The sequence below is a fragment of the Acartia tonsa genome, chromosome 2, assembly GCF_053477335.1.
Source record: "Acartia tonsa isolate MP-2025a chromosome 2, ASM5347733v1, whole genome shotgun sequence".
NCBI classification, from domain to species: domain Eukaryota; kingdom Metazoa; phylum Arthropoda; class Copepoda; order Calanoida; family Acartiidae; genus Acartia; species Acartia tonsa.
The window spans coordinates 24,204,023-24,230,188 of NC_137261.1; positions in this window are offsets into that span (position 1 = coordinate 24,204,023).

Consider the following 26,166-nt stretch of genomic DNA (forward strand, 5'->3'; position numbering starts at 1 on the left):
ACATATTGACAAAAATACATCTATTAAATTTATAATTTGTCAATTATACACCTACATATTGACAAATATACATCTATTAAATTTATACCTACTTATTTATCCATAATATTTAATACATTTATTACATATAGAAAAATGGTAACATTAACATGACTGTCAAGGAAGGTGAAAAACCTGTGTGGTTATTATTTATCCGAAAAGTGAAAATTTGTTTACTTACACCATAAGTGATATCGACAGCTAACTGCCTAAACATGTTGGTGTTTAATCTGATACAAAGCCAAAATATGTGAAAAAGAATTAAATAGAATCTAAATTTAAAGATCATTCTCTGATATCAAATCTAATATATGTATAATACTCTACACTTTATCTCTATTGTATGTCAATAATCTTTTACTATATGCTAAACAAGTTTACTATTTGGGGTTAAATAGTATAACTTACAAAATTAATTTTCCAAATTGGCACTTTTTAACTTATCTGTTATTATAGGGCTTTGATGATGATATAGAATTAATTTCAAGTAATCCAGAGAGTGCATTTGAAAACTTTTCTAATGTTATCAATGAAAACTTTGAAAAATTTCCCTTTTAAAACTTTAAAACCCAACAAAAGAGTTATCCCCCAAAATCCCTGGATGTCACCAGCTTTACTAAACCTAAATAAGAAAAAAGAAATGTTATTAAGACAAAAATCTAAGGATAAAACCGTTGATAGCAATAGAAAATTTGTCATTGCAATTAGTATTTATAAATCTGCAGTTAGGAAAGCCAAAAAAGAATACTATTTTTCTAAATTCAATGAATTTTTGTCTAACATGAAAAAGACTTGGTCTACAATTAATCAACTTATTAACAAGAATAAAAAATGCATTTTATCCCAAATCTTTTTACTGATGATAACAGATCTTATGAAAACTCTCAAGATATTTGTGAAGGTTTTAACAATTTTTAATTAATGTTGGTCCCAGTCTAGCAGATGAAATTCCATTTTGCAAAAATGATTTTAATGACTACCTTGGGGTTCCGGTCAATGAAAATTTTGTCTTTAAAAAAATCACCCCTCAAATATTTTTTTCTACTCTCAATAAACTAAAACCTAAACTAAGTTTATTTATAATTAATATTAATTTAAAAGTAGGTGTATTTTTGTCATCAAAACTGTGAATTTGACAGCATACTTGAATTTCATGGGTGTGAACTTGACAGTAAAACTGTGTTTATGACAGCGGAAAGGTGTAATTTTGACAGTGGATAAAAAAATATTGCCAAAAATACAGCTAAAAACGAAATTGACAAAAACACACCCAATATTTGTCAAAAACACAGTGGCTGTACTTTTGCTAGTGGTAAAAGTGGCAGCACCCCCAGCAATATTTTACCGTGAACTGCAGTAGATCCTAAAATTTTTATTGAAATGAATGTTTAAAATCAAAGCTAAGTAAGTAGATATGTTAAAAATACCAAAAAAGGCTACTTCGTATTTATAAAAAACTTGGTAATAGGGTAAACACTGTTTAAAAATATGATTTCAATGTAATTCATATTGAGTATATATAAACCAAAAAAAAACTTTCTCAAGAAATAAGATTTTTATAATTGCTTTGATATACACTAGCAGCTTCGCCCCTAGCCTCTAGGGGCTTTGTCCCAAGAGGTTTAATCAAACCAATTTTTCGTATTTTAGATTTAAAAGAAAAATTTTCAAAAATTTGTGGGGGGGGGATTTTTTTTTTCTTCAAATTTTTTTGGGGTTTTTTTTCTTCATTTTTTGGGGAGTTTGGGAAAATTGTTATAAACTTCCCGGGACCTATGAGAAGCTACCCTGTAAAGGAGAACCCGATCGGTTCAGCGGTTAGTGAGATCCTTCGCTACAAACAAACAGACAGACAAACAAACATCGTTCTACTTTGTATTAAAGATATATATGATCTATCCTAATGAATATCGGATTATGTATATTACATCCAATTTATTAACCATAGTGTAAAAGGATGATAAAAATAATTTCTCGTATTCATTTGAATCCGGTGGATAGGAACCGGTTCTCATGAATACGAAAAAACTATGTCTAGCATCGTATTATATCCAGTTTTCTACGAATATAGAAATGTACAATCATAAGATTAAAACTAGTTTTTTTAGCCGGTGCCTTTGGCACCACGGGGCTAAAAAAAACTAGTTTTAATCTTATAATTGTACATTCTATATCCGCGGAAAGCCGTTTATAATACGATACGAGAAATAACTATTATACTACAAATAATTATTGTTATTTAGCTATAAATAAATTAGATAAATGGTATTCAAACAGCATAATTTTTTCACCCACTTGTCGTCGGGGAAGTTACCTACCGCGTCATAACTAAAGACAATAAAAAGGGTTCCTACTGTTGCCATGTCAGGTGCGCGACATAATTAGTAAGAGTAAGAAGAATGCCTTTGTCCAAAAACAGGCGTAACTCTTTTGGATGATACTTTACTAATATCCTTGGTTGTCGCATCCCATCAAAAGCGGATGATGCTCTGGATTATCTAAATAATCAATGAATAATTGAAGGAGAATCCCACTCCATGGGTAAGCATACATTTTATATTTGTTCATGTTTTTTTTATAATTAATCCATAGTATATTTGAATATTGCTAAATGTGATGATGTATTGACTAAATCAGGTTAATCTGCTGGCTTCTTACATCCCAAGAGACTCCAACAATTCAGCTCCCCCTCCCCTTTTATATTCCCTCCTCTTTTCTCCTCTAATGTAAAATCTTCCCTTTTCTTATTTATGTAACCCGTTTATAAGTCGAAGAGAATAACATTCAAATGAGTGTTTATTCAAAAATTCAAAAAGCAAATGATTAGTTGTGAATCTTCAGTCTTTCTTTCTTTTAATATACGTTTTGCAACCTTCTTTTGGGTAAACGATTTTAGAAGATTAAAACAAATTTTTAAAAAAAGATTAAAAGTTATATTCATCCTTCATTTACCTATCATTGTAATCTTTAAAATTGATAGATTTTTAATTTTCATGTCTTTTTATATAAACACCAGCCAATCTAAAGTTAGCTCCCACGAGACTAGGGCAATCTTTTTACGAATCAACAGTTGTAGGGACAGGTATTAGAAAATATAAACACATCAGGGATTATAAGACAGGGATGCTGTAATTTTTACAACTTCCAGAAGTATACAAAAAGGATGTTTTTAAAAAATATAATCATACTTTGATTAACTGTCATAAATACAGCATTTGGACACAAATTACCTCTGTGGCAATTAGGAAAAATAGTCCAATATTGTCATATATACATCTATTTCATGTCAGATTTGTATCTAAACTTTTGAATATGTCATACATGCACAAGCGGCCCTTTTGGCCTCAATAACTTGGATGTAAGTTTTTTCTTGAGGTAACATATCTCTAGCCCTGACCTTCCCCTTCATTATATACTTCTAATTATGATTATCAACGGATTAGGAGATGTTTTACTTAAGATATCCTTATATTCACTATATCATCATTATTACAAAAATTAACACACTTATACCAATATATACCTTAATATAGTTTTGATTAATTTCGGCGCCGATAACTTTTTTGCCCAAATAAAATATAAAATTCGCATTCTATTGAAATTCACCTGGTTAGAAACCGGTTGGATATACAAAACATTTTACTTTACATGGTATTTATATTGCCTAAAGTAAGAAAACAACTCCCTAAGTGCTCATGAAATAAACAGCCCAATGTCCCCTCCCTCCCTAAATTTATAGGCTTATGTAGAAAAAATGTCAAAGTGTTTGGAAAAAATAATAACATAATAATTTTATAATTTTTTTTACAAAATTTTACCAAATAATACTTGATACTTGATAGATATAATTTTGATCATATTATGGCATATTCATATTCAGAAAATAAAGTTTGTTTCTTGTTTCATACGTTGCTTATCGCTATTGAAATTATGATTTATAAAGGTAATATTGAGAGACAAAAAAGGCAAGTTGTAGTTTAATTTAAATTTATCTTCTTACGTCATATATAAAATGATGTATGACTTCAACGTAAATGCAGAACCACAGACAAGTATAAGTTAAATTTATAGAAAGGGACACCAATCCACGAAAGTGAAGAAACCGTTAACTTTGAAACTCTTTTTCTATGATATTCTTGTGTAAAAGTGATAGTTTGTCTGTGTGGTTGTCTTTATGTAGCTCAGGATCTCGCCTACCGCTGTACTGATGTGATTTCCTTTACAGCTAGGCTTCTTTCAGGACAAACGCAGGAGTCCCAAACATCGGAGTGGACAAACGCAGGAGTGTTAAAATATTAATTTAATTGAGTATTTCTTTACAGATTAGGTTCGGTTAAGATATGAATGTACAAATAAGCTCACCGCAGAGGTTAGGCATTTAAAAAACCTATAAGTTGGTCTAAAATAGGATAGGTTAGGTTAAGTGTTCACTCCTGCGTTTGTCCACTCCGACGTTTGGGACTCCTGCGTTTGTCCTAGGACCTTTCTTATATGTCCTTGGAAGGTTATAATCAATACTATCTTTTTCTTTATCTTGGAGAGGGGGGGGGGGGTGGGGGGCTATCTTTTGAAATTAAAATTTAAATTTGAGGGTCGACTTTCCTCCTAAACATAGCGTGAGGTATCATATTTTATTAAAAAAGGCCAAGTAACAAAACAGAGATTTAAAAAACGATATCGTTTACTCTTTCCCTTAGCCATGTACTCTCAATAATAAAAATATTATTAGGGATGTCTTTCTAAGAAGACTTGACCCTTTCCCTGTTTGAACGTAAATGCTGAAAGAATTAAGAAAATATTTTTATGATCTACAATGAGCCATATAAAACACGTGGAATGTTTCTGTCTTTAACAAGAATATTATCAACCAAAGATGTGAATTCAATAAAATAGAATGTATAAGAAATATAATTTAGATTGTATGTAATTAAGTTCCACTAAATTAGTACAAATTGCGAAAAATACGTATGGAAAATAAGAAAGATTAAAATTCATTTTTAATGTCTCATTTTTACTTTTTCTTCAATATCAAAGGCTTTTATTTGGTCCAAGTGTTATTTATTAAACCTACATATTTATTTATTAACGCCTTTAGTTTCATAATTGGGTATGAAATACAGCATTTTATAGAATGAAGTTGCAGAATATCTGAAGGTTAGTTTGAACTCTTAGATCTCGTAATCGGCCATTTTTTATGAAAATTTAATAATAGTACGATCCAGGACAGGTTTTAAGCTGAATGACTAGAGGGTTCTTTATAAACTCCCTGCCAGAACTACAAAACCACACTACCACCCTCTTTAGGCTCCGTTCATCTAGGACAGAGTCAAAGCCTTTTGTTTAGTTATAAGTAAATTAAATAAAGCTTGAAACATTGTACCTGTACTACTAAATAATGTATTTGTGTTTATTCCCCATGTCCCAACATTTAAGATTTATGCCTGTTTTCTACTAATTTAAAGCTGTAATATAATCTTTGTATCTCCGCCCTCTACATCACTAATCAACTTAACAAGGAAAATTACCTTACGTTGCAAATCGTTGCATATGAAGAGGCTTATAGTGCCAAATTAAAAATGACGTCATACATTACAAATGACCAATGATAGGCCAATATACATTTTGCCATTGGCCAATTACAATATAAACTTGCCAATCATTGGTCATTTGTATTGTATAACGTTATTTTCTATAAAGGCACTATAAGCTGCTACGTTGCATAGTGCTAATTTAGATGACTATAGAACTAGTAATAAGAGATAAAAGAGGAGGCAGTACACACACCATAAGTCATTTTGAATTACACACATACAGACCACAAAATAGAGTAACTTTGCTACAAATAAATAAGAGGATGTCATCCATTTTAATTGTCACAGGTAACAAATGCATTCAAATGAAAATGACAATAATATATACTGTAAATGTACAATGTACACATTGTACATATACAAATTGGAAAAATTAAATAAATTGGATAATTCTATTTTTTACCCCTCAAGTATTTTTTTATAAGATTTTCTAATTTTATTTTTTTTGTCTGATTTTATTTTAGCAATAATAGTTAATCATTACATCGTATTACAGACAGCTTTCCGCGGATATTAATATGAAAAAATATAAGATTAAACCAGTTTTGTTAGCCACAAGGGACCAAAGGTCTTGCCTAACAAAACTGTTGTTAATTTTATAATTTTTAGTTTAATATTCATGGAAAATTGTCTATAATCCGATGCTACACATGATTTTTCCGTATTGCTGAAAACGGGATTTTAAAACAGCAGATATTAATCGGTTTCTAGGCCAAACTGGAATCTTTTATTACAGATTTATTTTGAGTAAGTACTAAGTATACAACATATATATATTTTTAGGTCAGGTGAATATAAATATCTGTGCAAGCTGAAGCAAATATCTATTATGGACAAGAACAGGTAATCTTCAATGCAAATCATCGCCTGGAAATCTACAAAAAATGATGTCTACATTTGATGTTCGTACACAGTTCAGTAGAATGCCTAGTCCTTAAGCAGGTGCATAATCATAATCATAATCAGTTAGTACTTCCAAATAATACATTAGTGAAGCGCTGGAAAGTGTTAAATTTGCCATTATAAAAATACATCTATAAAAGAGGGATGAGAGGAGAAATGGGAAAGGAAAACCCTTAACCCTAACAGATTGGGTTAAGGGTTAAATCTTAATTTCTACATTATGACTTTTATGTATAAGGTAGAAACCTAAAATTTTTTTGGTGAATACTTAGATATCAATGACCTTCTGAGAAAAGTGGTGTTATGACCGTTTGGCCGCTTCCTGACCGACTTTATGACCGATTTTTGTCCGGCTTTTACTACAGACATATGTCATGAATATCGTGGCTTCTATTACAGCTAGAGACCAAAAATTTTTTTTGGTAAACCCTTGAGCAATAATAAACAGATAAAAAAAATTAACTTGCGCCGCCAACCGCCGTTTTACCGCCGTAACCGCCGAAAATGGCGGTTTCCGTTATTTGCCGTTTTTCGGCGATGATCAGAAAAAGTAATTTCTTTGGGATGAAAAATAATAGTTCGTCCTAAAATTTGATCATCCTAGCTGCAAAATTGGCCGCTCTACAGCTGTTTTAAAATTTAGCGGCTGGTCGCTAAAAAGCGGCTAAGGAGCGGTCTGACTGCTATGACAAGAAAAAGTAATTTTCTCTAAAAATACACATGAACCACCAAAAAAAATTTTTACGTCTTTATCTGTACCAGGAGCCGAGATAGAGGGAGGGCTCTTGAAGCCCCCCCCTAGATATACCACACTTTTCTGGGATCTTGCCAGATCAAGTATCAACTGTGGGGAATACCAAAGGATGACTCCATGCAAAATTTGAGCCGAATGCGGCCAAAACCGGCCGGGATTTTTATAAAAAAACGTTTTTTTCCGGTTTTTAGGGGGTATCTGTAAATCAAGCCCCCTCCTGGGTACGCCCCAATGATGATTTTGCTTTAAGGTCTGATCTGAATTCCTCAACACTGGATATGACCCCTAGAGTTGAAAAAATGGTTAAAATCAGGTCTTTTGACCGGTTTCCGGCCATTTCCGGCCCAAAAAAGAATTTTAAAAATCAAAATTTCATCTAAAATTGAAAAAAAATGCTTTAAATTACATTTTTCATTAATAATTTTTCAAAAACCAAAAACCTTAGGTAATGAAGATAATTTTAGCAACTTAAAATGTGAAAAAAGGTTGAAAATTGACAAACTTGTGTCAATTTGAAAAATGTTGGTAAATCTTAAAAATTTGATGGATTTATACATACATTAGAATTTAGGTTGACTATGGTCTTTAAGACACGCCATATCCAATAAAATTGCAATGAGAAGGTCTAAATGTTTTTCTGAACCAAAATTCTACATACCCTGGCGGTTCCAGGGATATATCATTAAGGCCGTACGGCTGGCCAGAAAGCTTTTAACAGGTGGCCGACTAAAAGCCGGATTTGATAGTTATCAACCGTAAAGAGTAGCAATTTTCGTTTTTTTGGCCAAAACTCATGCAGGGAGTTGTTTTTTGGGATTGACACACAAAAACAAGTTTGTACAACTTTTTGGGGCAGACACTTCTTTACTTACGCATTATCCGCCACAGGTGAACCGTTTGGCCGTTATTTGCCGCCAAAATCGCGATTTTCAGCGATTTTGCCATTCACGAGGTTTTAACGACCATTTTTGAGGGGAAGGAGTCATCCCATCAATATAACTCTGAAATACTTTTCATTTGCAAAGGGGGGGGGGGGTTTAATGCAACCATCTCGTAATCAATGTATAAATGGCACTTAGAATTCGAATTTTGATCTGAAATTATGCATGAGTAATCCTTGGTAGGTCTATTTTCCCTAAATCGAACAAAAAGTTGAAAAAGTAACGGCTAACAGCTCAGCCGTTTAGCCGTTTTTTTTGGCTATTTTTAGTGCAAATCTGTCATAAATTACGTAGCAATCAACTTTTTGAATCATATTTTTGCTTTAAATCATGTGAAATGATACAAAAAACATTTATTAGATTTCTAGTACCAGCAACTACCGGCTAGAACCGTTTTGGAGTGGAAAAAAACATTATGTGGAGAGAGGTTTCTTGATGGATTTCTCTTGAAAATACCCAAAAAAATGGCTACACAGCTGAGTCGCAAGCCGTTACTTTTTTGTTCGATTTAGGGAAAATAGACCTACCAAGGATTATTCATGCAAAATTTCGGATAAAAATTCGAATTCTAAGTGCCATTTATACATTGATTACGAGATGGTTGCATTAAAAACCCCCCCCCCCCCTTAAATTGGCTACATTTCATGTGAAGTAAATTTTTTTGTGTGTCCAACTGTTTTTGTTCCAGTTGAAATTTAAAAATTATTACTTTTTAATTATAATTATTTTTTTCTTGTAATTTTAAAACTAATTAAACACTAATTGTTAGTACATCATAATTTTGATAATTAATTGCACATTTCAATCACTGATATTTACTACTTGGTAATTTTTAATTTATCTTTTAATTATCTGATTAATCTCTAATGATTATTACTTTGTAAATCTGAATACTTATTATTCATCTCTAGCAATTATTTATAAAATAAAAAGTAATAAAAATTGCTATAATATATGTATTAGGTTAGGAAGTTCAATTGATAATCAAATAAAGTAATTTAGAAATGGTGATAGTTACTACATTATAAAAAAATTTTTTAACAATATGAATAAGTATTGATCAATTAGTAATAGGATATTTTATATGATTAATAATGATAAAATCATAAATAATAAGTAATAAAAAGATAATGATAATTAATATGAGTTATTATTGATAGATTTAAAATAGGTTATGTAATATAATTTATTGATTGATTTGTAATAGGTTATATTATATGATAATTAATACTTATAATACTATAACTGAATAATAATAATAAGATAATCATAATTATTATGCATAAATATGGTAAGATAATATAATTCATAATTATAGTGTTATAATCAATAATAAGATAATTTGGAGCCTGCGTCTTAAAAAAATATTTCACCCAAACTTGTTTCTTGTGGGGGGTCAATACATTTCATGGGGTTAGTGTAATTAGTAATTGTTTTCCTTTTTTTAAAATTTCAACTGGAACAAAAACGGTTGAACGCACAAAAAAATTTACTTCACATGAAATGTAGCCAATTTAATTTGCAAATGAAAAGTATTTCAGAGCTATTTTGATTGGATGACTCCTTCCCCTCAAGAATGGTCGTTAAAACCTCTTGAACGGCAAAATCGCCGAAAATTGCGATTTCGGGGACACATAACGGCCAAACGGTCCGCCAGGGGTGAATGATACATAAGTAAAGAAATGTCCGCCTCAAAAAGTTGAACATTAATGAAGAAGTGTCCTAAGTCGCTATATCGGCTCCGTCATCCCCTAAAGGGGCAAAAAACCAAGATTTTTTGAAAATTCGTCAAAAATCGTGCCTTTGGTGGCGCACATCGGCCAAACGGTTCACCCGTGGCAGATAATGCGTATGTAAAAAAAAGTCTGCCTAAAAAAGTTGTACAAACTTGCTTTTGTGTGTCAATCCCAAAAAACAACTCCCTGCATGAGTTTTGGCCAAAAAAACGAAAATCGCTACTTTTTATGGTTGATAACTATCAAGTCCGGCTTTTAGTCGGCCACCTGTTAAAAGCTTTCTTGCCAGCCGTACGGCCTTAATGATATATCCCTGGAACCGCCAGGGTATGTAGAATTTTGGTTCAGAAAAACATTTAGACCTTCTCATTGCAATTTTATTGGATATGGCGTGTCTTAAAGACCATAGTCAACCTAAATTCTAATGTATGTATAAATCCATCAAATTTTTAAGATTTACCAACATTTTTCAAATTGACACAAGTTTGTCAATTTTCAACCTTTTTTCACATTTTAAGTTGCTAAAATTATCTTCATTACCTAAGGTTTTTGGTTTTTGAAAAATTATTAATGAAAAATGTAATTTAAAGCATTTTTTTTAAATTTTAGATGAAATTTTGATTTTTAAAATTTTTTTGGGGGCCGGAAATGGCCGGAAACCGGTCAAAAGACCGGATTTTAACCATTTTTTCAACTCTAGGGGTCATATCCAGTGTTGAGGAATTCAGATCAGACCTTAAAGCAAAAATCATCATTGGGGCGTACCCAGGAGGGGGCTTGATTTACAGATACCCCTAAAAACCGGAAAAAAAGGGTTTTTTATAAAAATCCCGGCCGGTTTTGGCCGGATCCGGCTCAAATTTTGCATGGAGTCATCCTTTGGTATTCCCCACAGTTGATACTTGATCTGGCAAGATCCCAGAAAAGTGTGGTATATCTAACCCCCCCCCTCCCCCGGATCTATTAAGGTGGGAATTGGGGCCCGATCTGTAAGGGTTAAAAAAGAGATAGATAATAGACAGATTACACTACCCATGGATGTAATTGTCTTGATTTTTACTTTTGCATAAACCTAGCACAGAGCTAGCAAGCATATAGTACTGTATCATTATTCAAGTATAAGGATCATTACAATATTACAGAAACAATTTTTCTCTTTTTCCCTCCCTTTTATCTTAGTTATACATTGTACACTAGTGGGTCTGTTTTAAAATCACATCTTTTATCCTTATAATAAAGTAACAGGATGTCTATCTGCGTGTCTGTTTGTCTGTACCGAAGGATCTCGCTAACTGCTGAACTGATCGGTTTCTCCTCTACAGGGTAGCTTTTCATAGGTCCCGGGAAGGTTTATAACTATTTTGAGGGAGGGTACCACCACCCTCCCAAGAGAAATCACCTCTCTTTACCCCCAAATTACCCCCCCCCCAAAAAAAAATATTTTTTTAAACTAAAAATAAAAATGAGGGATGGAACCCCACCCCCCCCCCAAAAAAAAAAAAAAAAAAAAAATTCTTCCCCCCCCCAATTTTTTTTTCTTTTTCTTTTAAAATTTAAAATAATAAATTGGGTTATCAAATTCGACTCTTTCCTCCTCAAGTGCCCCAAGAGGCCTCTAGGGGCGTAGCCGCTAGTTATTACATATACTATGGTAATAAGATGTGTGTTTGAACAATAAGTTCTCATAAACGGCTTGACATCAATTTAAAGTAAGTTTAGTATTTGGTCTAGGGCAAGTTTTAAGCCATGAGGATGGAGCATATTGTTATACATTACCAAGCAAATTTTGTACATGTGTAACTTTCTAAAAGCGAAGCTTTTATATAATTAGAGTCGGTCCGTACGTCCGTCCGTAACGGATTGTTCTTTTCGTTAATTTTGGCATGTTAGAAATGTCCAATCGATTTCAAACTTTGCATATTGATTCTTATAGGAGTTAAGTACTAGTTAGAAAAAGAAGCAACTCTAAAATCGTTACCAAGAAGTCCTTACGGCTATTTTAAACAATATCCTGTATGTAAGCAGTTTTTCAGCAAGTTTATTTACAATTTTGTTTCGTTCGACTTTTATACATTTAAATTCTGATTATTCAGTTCTGACACTATACAAGTGTTAATGTTTGTTTGTCTTAACGTTTCATGGCTTAGCTTTTATGGATGTTGTCATCCTTGTTAGAATGATCTCACATAATAATTGTGATCTAGAGAAACAAAGTAATCTTTTTAAACTTAACTTCCGGATGGAAAGAAGTACTGACACATGATAGGTAGGAGAAGCTTCACTACTAAAAAATGAAAAAGAATGATTAAATTTAAAGACGAAACATGAGGTATATTTTATTGTGCAAAGTCTCAGCAGCGTGCAAAATTAATATTCATCATTAAAATAGAAAATTTCATAACATATTCCCCGTAGCTTACATTACATACATTCAAAAGCGTAGATTTTCAATTGTTAGGGTCAGTTAGTCAATATGTTATAACCCTTTAATCTAAATATATTTGATGAATTTGTCCTCATAGCATTTATACAAACCTGAAAGTTTTTTTAATTTTTTGGGGGTTGCAACCTGTGACATACATAAGTTTTGAACCTTTCAGGAGGTCAAAAAGTAATAAGGTAATCCTACCAAATATAAAATTCAGTGGGGCTTTAAAATCCAGCTACTATGATGACTAAAAAGTCAAGATATTATAGTGATTTTTCATGCTTTAAAAAAAAGTTTTTAAATATATTTAGAATGTTACTAGTAGAAGAGAAATGATTGAAAAGAAATTAAAATGAAATGCATTGTCAAAAACATTTTGCAACAAAATGATTTGCACTATTCTAAACTTGCAAAATCCATAAAAATGTTTGAAATACATAATTCCCAAATACTTTAGCTAATGATGTTTTTAGATCTTGTGTAAAATTAGGACAGCTTATTAACATAGGAAAGAGACAAGTATTCTTAAAACTAAGCAGTCTACATAAAATTTGGTCTTAAATATAATTTTTATGCACAAGTCTAGTGTATTATAAGTTATTACATTTAGTAACCTGAATGTACAATTTAATATTATTCTGATAATTTAATCAGGGATCGGAAGCCTCACGTAAGCCGCGTGTAAGCCTCAGTGAAATCGTGATTTTATCATTATAAAATTCAGCTGGATGTATAAAACGTCTCTTTAGCAGACAATTCTTCTTTCTTAAATTTTTTTTTCTGCTCACAAGCAGGTTTAAAACTGAGGCTTATGCGCGGCTTACGTGAGGCTTCCGATCCCTGATTATTTAATAGATACTATGCTCCTATTTGCATATCTGATAGGTGACAGAAAAATAGCCTAAGAGTTTGAGTTTCATAAATAGCCCAAATCTATCCCAGGAGAAAAGTGAAGCTTCCTAAAAAAAAACAACTGGGAATTTAATCGGTTTAGTTATTACCTTACTATTTTAGACAATAAAGAGGTCTTACATTGACACATTGAAAACAAAACAAAAAATCCTATTTTAGGAAATACTTCTTCCTTTCCCTGTCGAAGCTAACTAACCTGGCGTTTACTTTAAACAGTAATTGACAGATACTTAAATGTTGAAAAAATGGATTGCAGTATCGGAGGGTAGTTAGCCGCAAGAAGAAAAAAACTGCGGTGTCAAGACTGGAAGTTCAGGGAATATTTCGCGTTTAATTAGTGTATCTCAAGCAAGCGAATAGAAGCTTAGTGGTTATTGGCACATTATAGACAAACATACCTGTAAAGTTTAGTATTTAAATGTTACAGAAATGTAGGAATTAGTTGCGCAGGTTTAAAGGCCAAGGCATTCTTTCCAACAACATTTATTATTATGTACAAATCATAGTAAGTAATCGTTAATGTTATGTTGCATTTTGCAAAGAATCGAACCCGTGACAATCTCCGCAAAACGACGCAATGTTTTCAAGAATCATCTTTACCCTGCTGTAAGACAAGGCTGAATATAGGTCATAGTGTGGTATCCGCCGAGGATCAATGGCAGACACCGGAGTTCAATTAGATTACGGCAGTGTGACAGACGTGGACACCTTACTATAGAGAAGCTACGCTTCTCTAGCTTTCACTAGATAATGATCAACATCTACTTTCAGTTGTCACTTTATTGAAGGGTTAAGATATACTGGAGTTATATACAACAAACAATAATTACATGGATAGGAATAAATAATCATAACATAAAAGCATAAATAATACATATACAATGGTCAGTTTGGGCAATAATGATTCCCCCATCCCTGGAAAGGGTGGGGGAGAATTAAGAATACAGTTAACCATAATAAACATGACAGATTCAAATCATTAATTCTAAGCGTAGGGAGGGGGTCACTAGACCCCTTCCCCAGGACTCGGGGGAGGGCCATTGACCCTCCACCGAACCCCAGATCAGGGGTGCCATAGACATGGCTCACGGTTGCCGAATACCACAACTCTCCCCTCGGAAGGCTGGGAGATGGTTTCCCTACCAGACTTCCGACAGTGGTTGAGGCCTTCGGCCTGCTCCTTAGGGCTAAAAATATATACAAACGATAATGATTCAATGGAATCCTAGTGGTGAGTATCTTCTTAGGGTTGATGGGCCCCCAATGTGGGATAGAAGGCAGAGGCTGCCTTGGGTTGGATACGTTGGTCAGCGCCGGCAGGTATCAGGTTTGGTGGTGGCACATTTGTTGCTGGAACGGTCAGCAGGGGGACCTGCGGGTTGTTGTTGGCAGCGGCTGGGGCACTGGCTGCCAGGTTGAGTGTCTGAGCAGCGGCCTGTCCTCCTGAGGGGCCGCGGGGTCTGCCAGAGGGCGGTCCTGGTCTACCTGGGCGGTCATGCCCGCTGTCCGTTGATTTCATAGACACCATTTCCTCGGCTGCTTCCCTGCCGATGGGAATGGCATCCCAGTCCACTGAAAAGTCCCGGGACTTGGCATGGTTGAGCCTGGCTCTAGCCATCGCCTTCTTATACAAGGCTGGGTGGTACAGGAACACTTGTGATATCGCATTCAGGGCTGCCCGGACTCCTCCTTGTGCTGCTGCCAGAGAAATGATGGTGAGGTCCCCCAGCAGTTTGAGGATCAGCAGCAGCAAACACAAGATGGCGGCGCCATCTCCCCACTCGTGGATGGCTTGTCTAAATCCTGCCCAGACATCCAGGGCTGCCTCTCCTTCCTCCGCCAGTCGGTCAATGTTGTAGGACACTATCCCATGGTCTCCTGTGGCCGAACAGCTGCCTTGCTGAACGCAGGAGCCATAGGATAGGCCGGTCAGCATGGCACTCTTGTATGCTGGGAACGCCAGCAGTTGTTGCCAGTCGTTCAACTCAGCCTGTGAATACAAACCACCTGAACTGAAGTCATCTAAGGGGTCTGTCAACAACTGCTTAGGCGTATCCAGCGGGGGTGGCCTTTTCTTGGGAGCAGGGGTTAACTCTATCCAGCCTTCCTCTGCGTGCACAGTCAGGGGGTAGGTGGAGGAACAGGGAATCTTGGTGGCGTGCTCACTGTATACCCGCGTCACGGCGTCTACAAAACCTGTGGGCTCCACTGGCACTTTGTCCCAACACTCCTTGTGTTCGCGGACAACATACTTGTGCCTTTGGCAGGTCAGCTGCAGCAGGATGTCTCCCCTCAGTACCGAGAACGTGCTCCCCTGGACACGCACCGGGTGGGCCGGATCTAGTTGCTGGAGCTTCCAGCAGTTGGCCGCTACTTCTTCTGCTGCAGTGCTCCTCATGCGTGTTTCCAGGGTGAATCCAATATAACCTGCATGGATCTGTGCTTGGAGGGGAACGTCAACATCCCTGGCCGACACTCGGGGCAGCGCAGCCGCGGCTGGGTCAGCTGCCACAAACAGCGCTGGATGGTTGGTGGCATGGGCCTCGAAGTCGCAGTTCACAATTGAGGTGGGGCTGGTCATGTTGATGAAAAACTGGGCCTGATGGTCAACCAGATATGCATCCCTCACCAGGCTAGGCTGGAGGCTGCGGATCAGCCTCAAGGGGCAATCTCTTCCCAGGTGGTCCCACACGTAGGTTGCTTCCCCAGTGATACAGGACAGCTCAGAATGGGGACAATCGAGGGTCAGGTGGTCAGACTGGGACTCCACCCGTCCATCCTCCACCACATAGGTCTCCTCCTTGACCAGCAGCCGCCGCTCCTGGAGCACTAATTCATTGCGGTAGAGCTGGCCCTCAAAGTGGACGTCCTCCCCCTTGCAACCCACCCCCTCGGGGCTGTTGACGAGGGCGCCCACTACATCAACGGTGAAGAACAGGGGGTGGTTCAGCTGGAACGTCAGTGGCTGGGTCTTGCCTGGCAACGTGTATACTCGGTTCCTGGCCAGGTCTCGGCACGCTTCTGGGTCTATCTTGGTTGGCCTCATGAGGGTGGGGACCGAGGTCACCTTGAGGTGACCCCATACCCCACACCTGGATGTCCACTGGGACACGGTGAGCTGACAGCTGAACCCAGTGGTTTCCCTCACCTTGACTTGCTGCAGGACGTGGATGTCGTGGCCCAGGGGCACCTCCTGGTGTAGGGGCTCCGTGTCACACATCTTTTCTTTGTTGTAAGACGTGACATGGGTGGGGTTGGCACAGTCCCACCCCACCAGGACGTAGCTGGTTGTAGGCCACACGGCTGCCAGCAGGAGGCCCCACAGGACCATCCACCAATGGGAGATGCTTCCAGGTAACCATCTTCCTCGTGCACGCGGCTGGGGATCTCCGGCTCTGGTCCCGGCTGCTTCTTGGGGCTGGACACGGCTGGGCTGCTCCTGGCTAGACACAAATTTCCATTGAGCGTTATCTGTATGCGGCCGAGGCACCCCGATACCCTCCCCAATGACAGACTGGCAAGCGACTGGCACTTGCCTGGGTGTCGGCTCCCCTAGCCCTAAATGCTCCCTTCCCTGGTCCAAGGCATGCCCAGTGGCATGGGGCTGAAGTGCATGTGGCACAGGCTCGCCCTTACTCAATGCCCTCCCCTGCCCTAGGAACTCAGGTGCATGTGGCACAGGCAAGCCCTTATTTTCCCAATTTTCAATCTCCCCAGCCTCAAGTGCAGGGGGCACAGGCAAGGCTGGGTGTTTACAAGGTTTTGGATTCAATACATTTAACAAATTCAACTTATCCTGATGGTGAGCCGCTGGGTTCCCTTGGCTGGTAGAGGGCTCTGGATGGCATGTAGCTGGACTCTCCCTGCAGGCTGGTGGCGCTGGCTGGCATGTAGCTGGGCTCTCCCTGCAGGCTGGTGGCGCTGGCTGGCTGGGGGTGACGGGTGTCACCCCTTCCTCTGGGACCGCTGGCTCGTTCCAGGACTCAGGTCTCTCGGTGGCGGCGACGGTTGTCGCCCCAGACATCAGGTTGGAGGCTGGCTCGTTCCAGGATCCAGGTATCTCGGTGGCGGCGACGGTTGTCGCCCCAGGCACACGGTGGGAGGCGCTGGATAGCACCCCCCCATCATCCCAGGTGGCGACGCCGGGTGGCGTCCCATACATCGATGCAGAGGTGCTGGCTAGCACCTCCTGCCTCTCTCGTTCAGCGGCTGCCAGGGCCTCCCCATACACCGTCTCAGGGACGCTGGGCAGCGCCCCTCCACTCTTGCTGGGTAGGCTCAGTCGGGCAGGTTCCATCATGTTGAGGCTGAAAGGCTGGGGCCTCAACACCTCTGGCTCGGCTATGTTGTTGGGCTGTATCAGCTCTGGCCCCAGATGGTTAAGACTGAAGCCTAGGCCAACCCGGTTGGGCTCAGCCGCGCCGCCCAGTACGTTGATCCTGGCTGGGACAGTCCCGAACTGCGGCATCCCATCGGCTCGGTCCGCAGCTCTGGAGGCGGCTGCTTGCGGTGGTGGTGCTGGGGGCGCGCTCCCTTCCATATGGGCCACTCTGCTGGGCTTCCCTGGAGGGGCACCTTTGTCGGCGGTGCGCCTGCGGCTGGCTACCTGGGCCCAGTCAGCTCTACACTCGGCCGCCGTGTGGCCGTCATAGTGGCAACGCTCACACTTGGCAGAACGGTCACGGCGTGGCTGGGTGCGCCTCTCCTCTAGGCTAACTTCCACAGGCGTTGGACAGTCTCGAGCTCGGTGGCCTCTCCCCTGGCAGCGGTAGCAGCGGCCTGGAACCTTGTCATCTGGAGCGACCTTCCCCATCTGGTGGAGACCCGGAGCCAAGGAGCCAATCTCCATTGGCTCCGACTCGTCATATTGGGGCAACTGGATGCAGGCAGATCCAGTCAGCCCGTCGGTCGAGTCCACTAAGCACACACCTTCCTTCAGCTGCTTAGTAACCATGGTCACGGTGAACATGGCCTTGCGAGTGTACTCAGGTACACTCGCAATTTCATGGTTCATCATGAGGCGTTTCACATTGGCGTTACGAATTCCACGGTTTAATTCGTCCACCAACAATTCAAGATCCTCATGATTGTAGGCGTCCCTATACAAGGCGCACTTTGTTGATATGTACGCCTGTATAGGTTCTGTCGAGTGTTGCTTGTAGTCCCTAAACGCTTGTTTAAGCGTTTGGGACTCAAAAGCAGGGCGAAATAACAATTCACACTCGGTCTTGACCTGCTCGTAGGTCAAGGCTTGGCCTGCCTCGCCAAACAGATGGGACGCCATTTCCGCCGCTTGCCCTACCAATGACAGTAGTAGGGCGTTGCGGCGGTTGAGGGAATCATGAGGTGGCACGCGGTAAGCCGCCCATGACATCTCCAGTCGGCGGATATGTGCCGACCAGGACTGCTTGGGCGGCCCTCTATACTCCGGCAGATTGCTCAGCATCAGCTTGCGGTACTCGGCTGGGGCCGGCTGAGGGTCATCCTGGAGCCATCCTGGGGCTTGGTCACCTCCTGGGACTTGATGCTGGTCCATTGGGTCAACGGTGAAACGGCGGGCACAAAGTTATACAGGACTACAATGAATGGGTTGTCACTTGAGGCTTCCTAGCCTAACAGCCAACACTGTTTGTATCACTAGGTTGGGAGTTTTAGTTGCAAAGGTATAACTTAGCTGTACTTATCAATAGTTAGGTGTTGAGGTAGATAGATGTTGAGGGTCTGAACTGCTGTCAGGAACTGATTGGGTTTTCCCTTATCACACTAGAGCTAGGAGGAAAGAAACTTGCAATTCTTTATTTGCTAAAAATACCCCTGTTAGATGCTATGGAGTAGCTCTGCTCTGGTGTGAAAGTGTGGGTGTGTATGTGTGTGTGTGTGTGTGTGCGTGGAATCTCCTGTCCTTGTAACGCGCGTTCGCGCCGTCAAATCCGCGCACACGGGGAAACGCGCTCTCACCCTTCAGCTCGCTCCCTCATTGGTCCGCTTCGTCCGTTGGATTTATGATGTTTTCCGCACTTTGTTGCGCCACCCGTGAATGGCGCTCTGTATATCCGATCGCTAGCTCCACACTACAGACGGACTTAGCCTAGTGTGGGTAGGAAGGGGGAAGCGCGTGAGGGGACGGGGGTAGCTCCGTCCGTTCCCACTGTGAGGGAGGGGGTAACTGTGTGCTGGTGTAATGGGGCCTCTGCTTCTTAATCTTAGGCTTATCTGTTATATAACCCTGATTGTATTTGTCTTCAAATGGAGAGGGGCCCCCTCCCCTTCCCTTGGAATAAGGGGTGTATTTGTTATTGTGCTGTGGGCTTGAGATTGTTTTGATTATATTACATCTAACTTTTATTGCTGTCCTTATCACAATTGCATAACAGATTTGTTGACCAACTCTGTTCTATTTTTAGCTGTTATCACAATAAACAGTAATCCAAGCCTGTTCTATTCTTAGATTTATCACAACACAACAATTTGTTTGCCAAGCTTTGCTCATAAATCTATTGTTTGGTCATCACATTAGGGTGGTAATCCCTGCAAATGTGATATAATATCTGTCTTCTAGATGGGTGGCTGCGTTGTAGCTTCTCAGGATACTCGGGGTTGACGTAGTTTTTCTCTGTTCTGGTGCACTACACCCGTATGTTAGCTCGCAGCTTGCAGCTATGTGGCATGTTTCAGCCTATCGGCGGCAGGGAATGTCCCGTCCTGCTAGCGCCACTGGTTCGGATCCTGCTATTTCTTGCAGTAAGGTTGGCCTATTTTCAGCCGTCTACACGTATTTGGCTTGTTTCAGCCGGTCCGCAGGCCTGTTTCAGCCCTTTTGGCGCTCAATTCTCCGTTAGATATCAGCGCTGCTCGCGGTTATTCGTCAGATTTCGCTGTTTTGCTTCCACAACTGCCGGATGCAGAGTTAAACTTTGCTGTCCAGGGTGGGTAATTCAGGTTGCTTGCGTCAGTTTTGCCAGATTCACTGCTGGGAGTACCTTAGCCTCAGATGCGCGTCTGCTCTACACTTGTGGTTCGCCGTAATCTCACACAGCTGTCACCAAAGTTGTGGTATCCGCCGAGGATCAATGGCAGACACCGGAGTTCAATTAGATTACGGCAGTGTGACAGACGTGGACACCTTACTATAGAGAAGCTACGCTTCTCTAGCTTTCACTAGATAATGATCAACATCTACTTTCAGTTGTCACTTTATTGAAGGGTTAAGATATACTGGAGTTATATACAACAAACAATAATTACATGGATAGGAATAAATAATCATAACATAAAAGCATAAATAATACATATACAATGGTCAGTTTGGGCAATAATGATTCCCCCATCCCTGGAAAGGGTGGGGGAGAATTAAGAATACAGTTAACCATAATAAACATGACAGATTCAAATCATTAATTCTAAGCGTAGGGAGGGGGTCACTAGACCCCTTCCCCAGGACTCGGGGGAGGGCCATTGACCCTCCACCGAACCCCAGATCAGGGGTGCCATAGACATGGCTCACGGTTGCCGAATACCACAATAGGATGATACAAAAATTGATGACATCCTGATAAAGATCATATTTCAAAACAATATTCTGAATTTGGCTGATTTGAATTATACTAGTTGCTTCCTTCTAGTATCTAGGATTTTTTTTGCTCATAAAAATGGACTAAAATTTATTAGGCTTCCTTGAGAGCAAAACCCAATATATCAGAACTCTTACACATTTTGAAAACTATTTGCTATACAAATAATATAAACCTTACTACTTTTTACTATCTTTTTATCTACTAGCGGCTACGCCCCTAGAGGCCTCTAGTGGCACTTTAAATATTTTTTTTAATAATACATTATCTATCTATGTTGCGTTAAATTCTTTATACGTAAAAAAATTTTGATTTTTTGTGATTTATCTTGGGAGGGTGGTGCTATCAGAAGCTACCATGTTATGGAAAACCCGATAGGTTAGGCGGTTAGCGAGATCCTTCGGTACAAACACAAAGACAAACACAAGACAAACAGACATCCTGTTACTTTAGTATAAGGATTTGTACTGATTTATATTTTTTATCTTAATTTTTTCATGGTTGCGCTGCTTATAGACAAAATTGTTCTTGTTTGATATATAATCTATATTAATATTATGCATTGATTAGCCAGTAAAAATATTAATAGATTATCAAATATCTAACTCTGCAAATAACTAATCAATTACATATTATATTTGATGAAAAAGATAATCATTTTTGCATGAGTGAAAATTATAATAAATCCTAGATTTAGACCCCCCCTTTCCCTACTCCTTTTTTTCATTCAATCTTTTCCCCAATTTTCTATTCTATTCTAAAAAGATAATTTCCCCATGTTAAGCTTGAAACAAATATTCGTTTTTAGAAATGAATATTTCAACAAGGATGACTATGTCCTTAAAACAAAGCTCAACAAATAGCTTATAAAGCGTATACAGATTTTTTTAAAAGCATATTCTTATTAAGTCTTTCGAAATAGTATATGGACAAATTGCTTTTAGTGTTAACTAATAAGATAATGTGCAATAATCTATTACTAGTTTTATATGTACTAACATTCTTTTCACAATTAATATTCCGAGATTTTTTTCTATCTAAAATCTGCACAACCCTACGGGACTCCTGTGAAATAATCCAGCTCTGGATTTGGCATCTGTCAGACTGCACTGCACAGTTACAAGATATTATGTGTGATAAAAGGGGTGCACAACATGGAATCCCAGATTTCAAAGGACACTCTTTATTTACATTATTTATCAAACATTATAAATAATTATAAAACACAAAGAAGTTGATCTTCTAAAGGGTGGTACTGAATGGTAAGCTTTATTTATATTTTATGAAAAATTTTAGTCTATCTAAAGGAAAGATTTTTTTTCTATTCTATTTCAAAAACTAGAAGTTAGTAGGTGGGGGTGGGGGGCTTTGAATTTTAAAGGTTGTGTTCATACCCCGCTATAGCACGCCGCTGGGTGGAGCCCTGGGGGACTAGGAGAAGAGTCGCTATAATTCTATGAAAAACAGCTTTGATAATAAAAATAAATTTAAGTCACAAAATGAAGTTGCCATTGTCCCTTAAAGGGGTAAAGAGAGAAAAAAGTGTGGGGATCAAAAAGGAAAAAAGACAGACATTCTGCAATTCTAATCAAACGTTCAGAACATCCAACTTAATTTATTTTCGTAAGAGTGGTAAAATTAGGGGTTTCTAAGTTTGGGGGTGTCTAGGGTACCCTCATTCTCTTCTGTGGACGAGATAAGTAAACTTCCCTCTTCCCCCCCCCCCTAACGCCTCTGACTCTTTACTTGTCACTTATTAAACAATTTAAAAATACATTTTCAAACCAATTAATTTTGTAAGTGCTGTTGTTTTAAATTTTAGAATATTTTTCCCATCTCTGTGAAGCAATCTAGATTTGTTCTGATGAAAAGAGCTAAATCAAATGAGGCGAAAAGTTTTATGTTGTATCTTTTATTCATGGAGAGGGAGAACTATTTTTGAACAGTTTTATGTTGTATCTTATATTCAGGGAGATGAAGAACTATTCTGAATAGTTTTATGTTGTATCTTATATTCAGGGAGAGGGAGAACTATTCTTAATAGTTTTATGTTGTATCTTATATTTAGGGAGAGAGAGAACTATTCTAAATAGTTCTATGTTGTATCTTATATTCAGGGAGAGAGAGAACTATTCTAAATAGTTTTATGTTGTATCTTATATTCAGAGAGAGAGAGAGAGAACTATTCTAAATAGTTTTATGTTGTATCTTATATTTAGGGAGAGAGAGAACTATTCTAAATAGTTCTATGTTGTATCTTATATTCAGGGAGAGAGAGAACTATTCTAAATAATTTTATGTTGTATCTTATATTCAGAGAGAGAGAGAGAACTATTCTAAATAGTTTTATGTTGTATCTTATATTCAGAGAGAGAGAGAGAACTATTCTAAATAGTTTTATGTTGTATCTTATATTTAGGGAGAGGGAGAACTATTCTAAATAGTTTTATGTTGTATCTTATATTCAGAGAGAGATAGAGAGAGAGAGAACTATTCTAAATAGTTTTATGTTGTATTTTATATTTAGGGAGAGGGAGAACTATTCTAAATAGTTTTATGTTGTATCTTATAATCAGAGAGGGAGAACTATTCTAAATAGTTTTATGTTGTATCTTATATTCAGAGAGAGAGAGAGAACTATTCTAAATAATTTTATGTTGTATCTTATATTCAGAGAGAGAGAGAGAACTATTCTAAATAGTTTTATGTTGTATCTTATATTTAGGGAGAGGGAGAACTATTCTAAATAGTTTTATGTTGTATCTTATATTCAGAGAGAGATAGAGAGAGAGAGAACTATTCTAAATAGTTTTATGTTGTATTTTATATTTAGGGAGAGGGAGAACTATTCTAAATAGTTTTATGTTGTATCTTATAATCAGAGAGGGAGAACTATTCTGAATAGTTTTATGTTGTTTCTTATATTCAGTGAGAGGGAGAACTTTTCTGAATAGTTTTATGTTATATCTTATATTCAGGGAGAGGAAGAACTATTCTGAATAGTTTTATGTTGTATCTTATATTCAGAGAGAGGGAGAACTATTCTGAATACTTTTATGTTGTATCTTTTTATGTCGAGGATATCGACGAAGATTTAGGTGAGCATGTTTATGGCTATTTTTTTGAGGTTTAAGTCTAAATCTATAACAACAAGAAATAACGTATTTAGTAACGGCTTTTTAAAGCCAATTTACAAAAGAAAACACAGCATCATTTAAAAAATAAAACTAAATTTTAGCTTTAAGTGTTTGCTTTGGATATTTGAGTGTACAAATGATTTTATTATGTCTAGCAGAAAGCTAAAAAGTGCTCTCATAACAAACACTTTTAAACCCTGTAAAAAAATATTGTCTATCATTACAACTTTAGATTATTCCTTGAAACCGAAGCACATCGTAAACCAAAAGAAAACGCGTTGAATTCCTTTACTTTCCCCTATTTGTAAGTTTTTTTAGTTCCAGCTATGAAATAAGCCCCTCATAAAAGTATTACCCACCACCCCTTTTTATCCTTAACTTTTCTAACAATATATTTTGGCATATCTTTTTGAAGTGAACCAAGAAAACAGTACTTTTATGCCATTTTTAATTTCTGGCATTTCTACATCATGAGCTCTTTACTTGGGGGAAAGGAGTTGGAGAAGGGGGAGTCGACACTCCACTTTTGACTTAAGTTTTTCTAAGAAAGTTGAAACTACCCCTCCAAAAAATAGTTATAAACCTTCACTGGATCAAGAAATTCACTGAAAAGGACCCAGCGAAAAGCGAAAAGAAGACACACAGACACCCATTTTTTTCCATCAAAGGATAATGGGTTGGAAATAATGTCACAGTCTTGGCTTTTCATTTAATGTCAAATAAATAATTTTTAAATCAGAAATTTTAAGTTAGAAAATAGATAGTACAAAAATCTGTTAAAGTCTAGAATATGGGACCAAAATTTTGACTAAGGATACCCTTCATAAAAGCAAATGGAAACAAATTTTAAAAATTATCTTGACTAATCTTTACATGACGAGCCAAACAAAAAACTGGGGGCCGTAAAATCCTTCCAATTTTTACATTCATTGCCTCTTTAATTTTTCCAAATCTGTCCTTACTCTTTACATTAAGTACCTTCAAATTTACTCCCCTTTAATACTTGTATGTTTTAAAGATAAGGTTTATCTTGCCCATAAGACTCAATATTTACCAATTGTTTTCTGTTTTTATATAATTTATTTCGAATATGAATAAAAGTAGATCGATGCCTGTCTGTCTATTTGCTTTTTAAAGAAATGTACAATACATGTATAAGAATAGTTATAAAATCCAAATAAATAATTGGATCCTGTGTTGAGGACCTTTTTCGTCTGCTAGCAATTTACTTATTGTTCTTTTGTGGCTATTGGCTGTTCCCTCTTCTTGATTTGAAATAATTAGAAAATGAGGGTAGTTTTTCATACGTTATTTTTTTACCTTAGAGGCTAGGTCAGGTTACCCAGCACGCTACTTTGACGAAAATTACCAAATATTCATTTTAGAAAGGAATAATAGCACTCAAACCATTTGACTTTCAGGTGTATGTGAAAAAAAGAACTTTTTAGGATATATTTCATTCACTAGTATTACCTTTCTTTTCTTATTGTCAGAGAATTGCTTTTTTGTCCCCTTATCCTTTTATGAATATTTTGTAAAAGAATTAAAAAGAAATTTTTACAATATATAGTTTTATTTTAGGGGATAATACTTAGTGTTTGTCAAGTGTATTGAAAAGTAGTAACCCTAAAAAAGTACAAACTTTTCCCCCTAGCTTTTAGATATAACGGCTTAGCCCCTATATCCTTACAATAAAGTTACAGGATGTGTGTTTGTCTGTTTGTCTGTCTGTCTGTACTGAAGGATCTCGCTAACCTGCTGAACTGATCGGATTCTCCTTAACATAGTAGCTTCTCATAGGTCCCGGGAAGATTTATAACAATTTTGGGAGAGGTTACCACCACCCTCCCAAGAGAAATCACAAAAAAAAATCGAATATAGAGACTTGAACCTAACATATATAGGTATCGTAGATACTTGAACGCAACGAAGATAGGTAGCGTATTATTTAAAAAAAAACATTTAAAGTGCCACTAGAGGCCTCTAGGGGCGTATCCTCTAGTAAAAGCCCCAAAAGAAAATAGGAAAGAGCTAAAGAAAACAATGTTTGTCAAAAAAAGTATTAGTTTTTCAGAGGACATCTTAAGAAAACTACTACAAAAACATACAGTCCCAACCCTCCTTGATTAATAAAAATGTATCTTTTTATAGAAA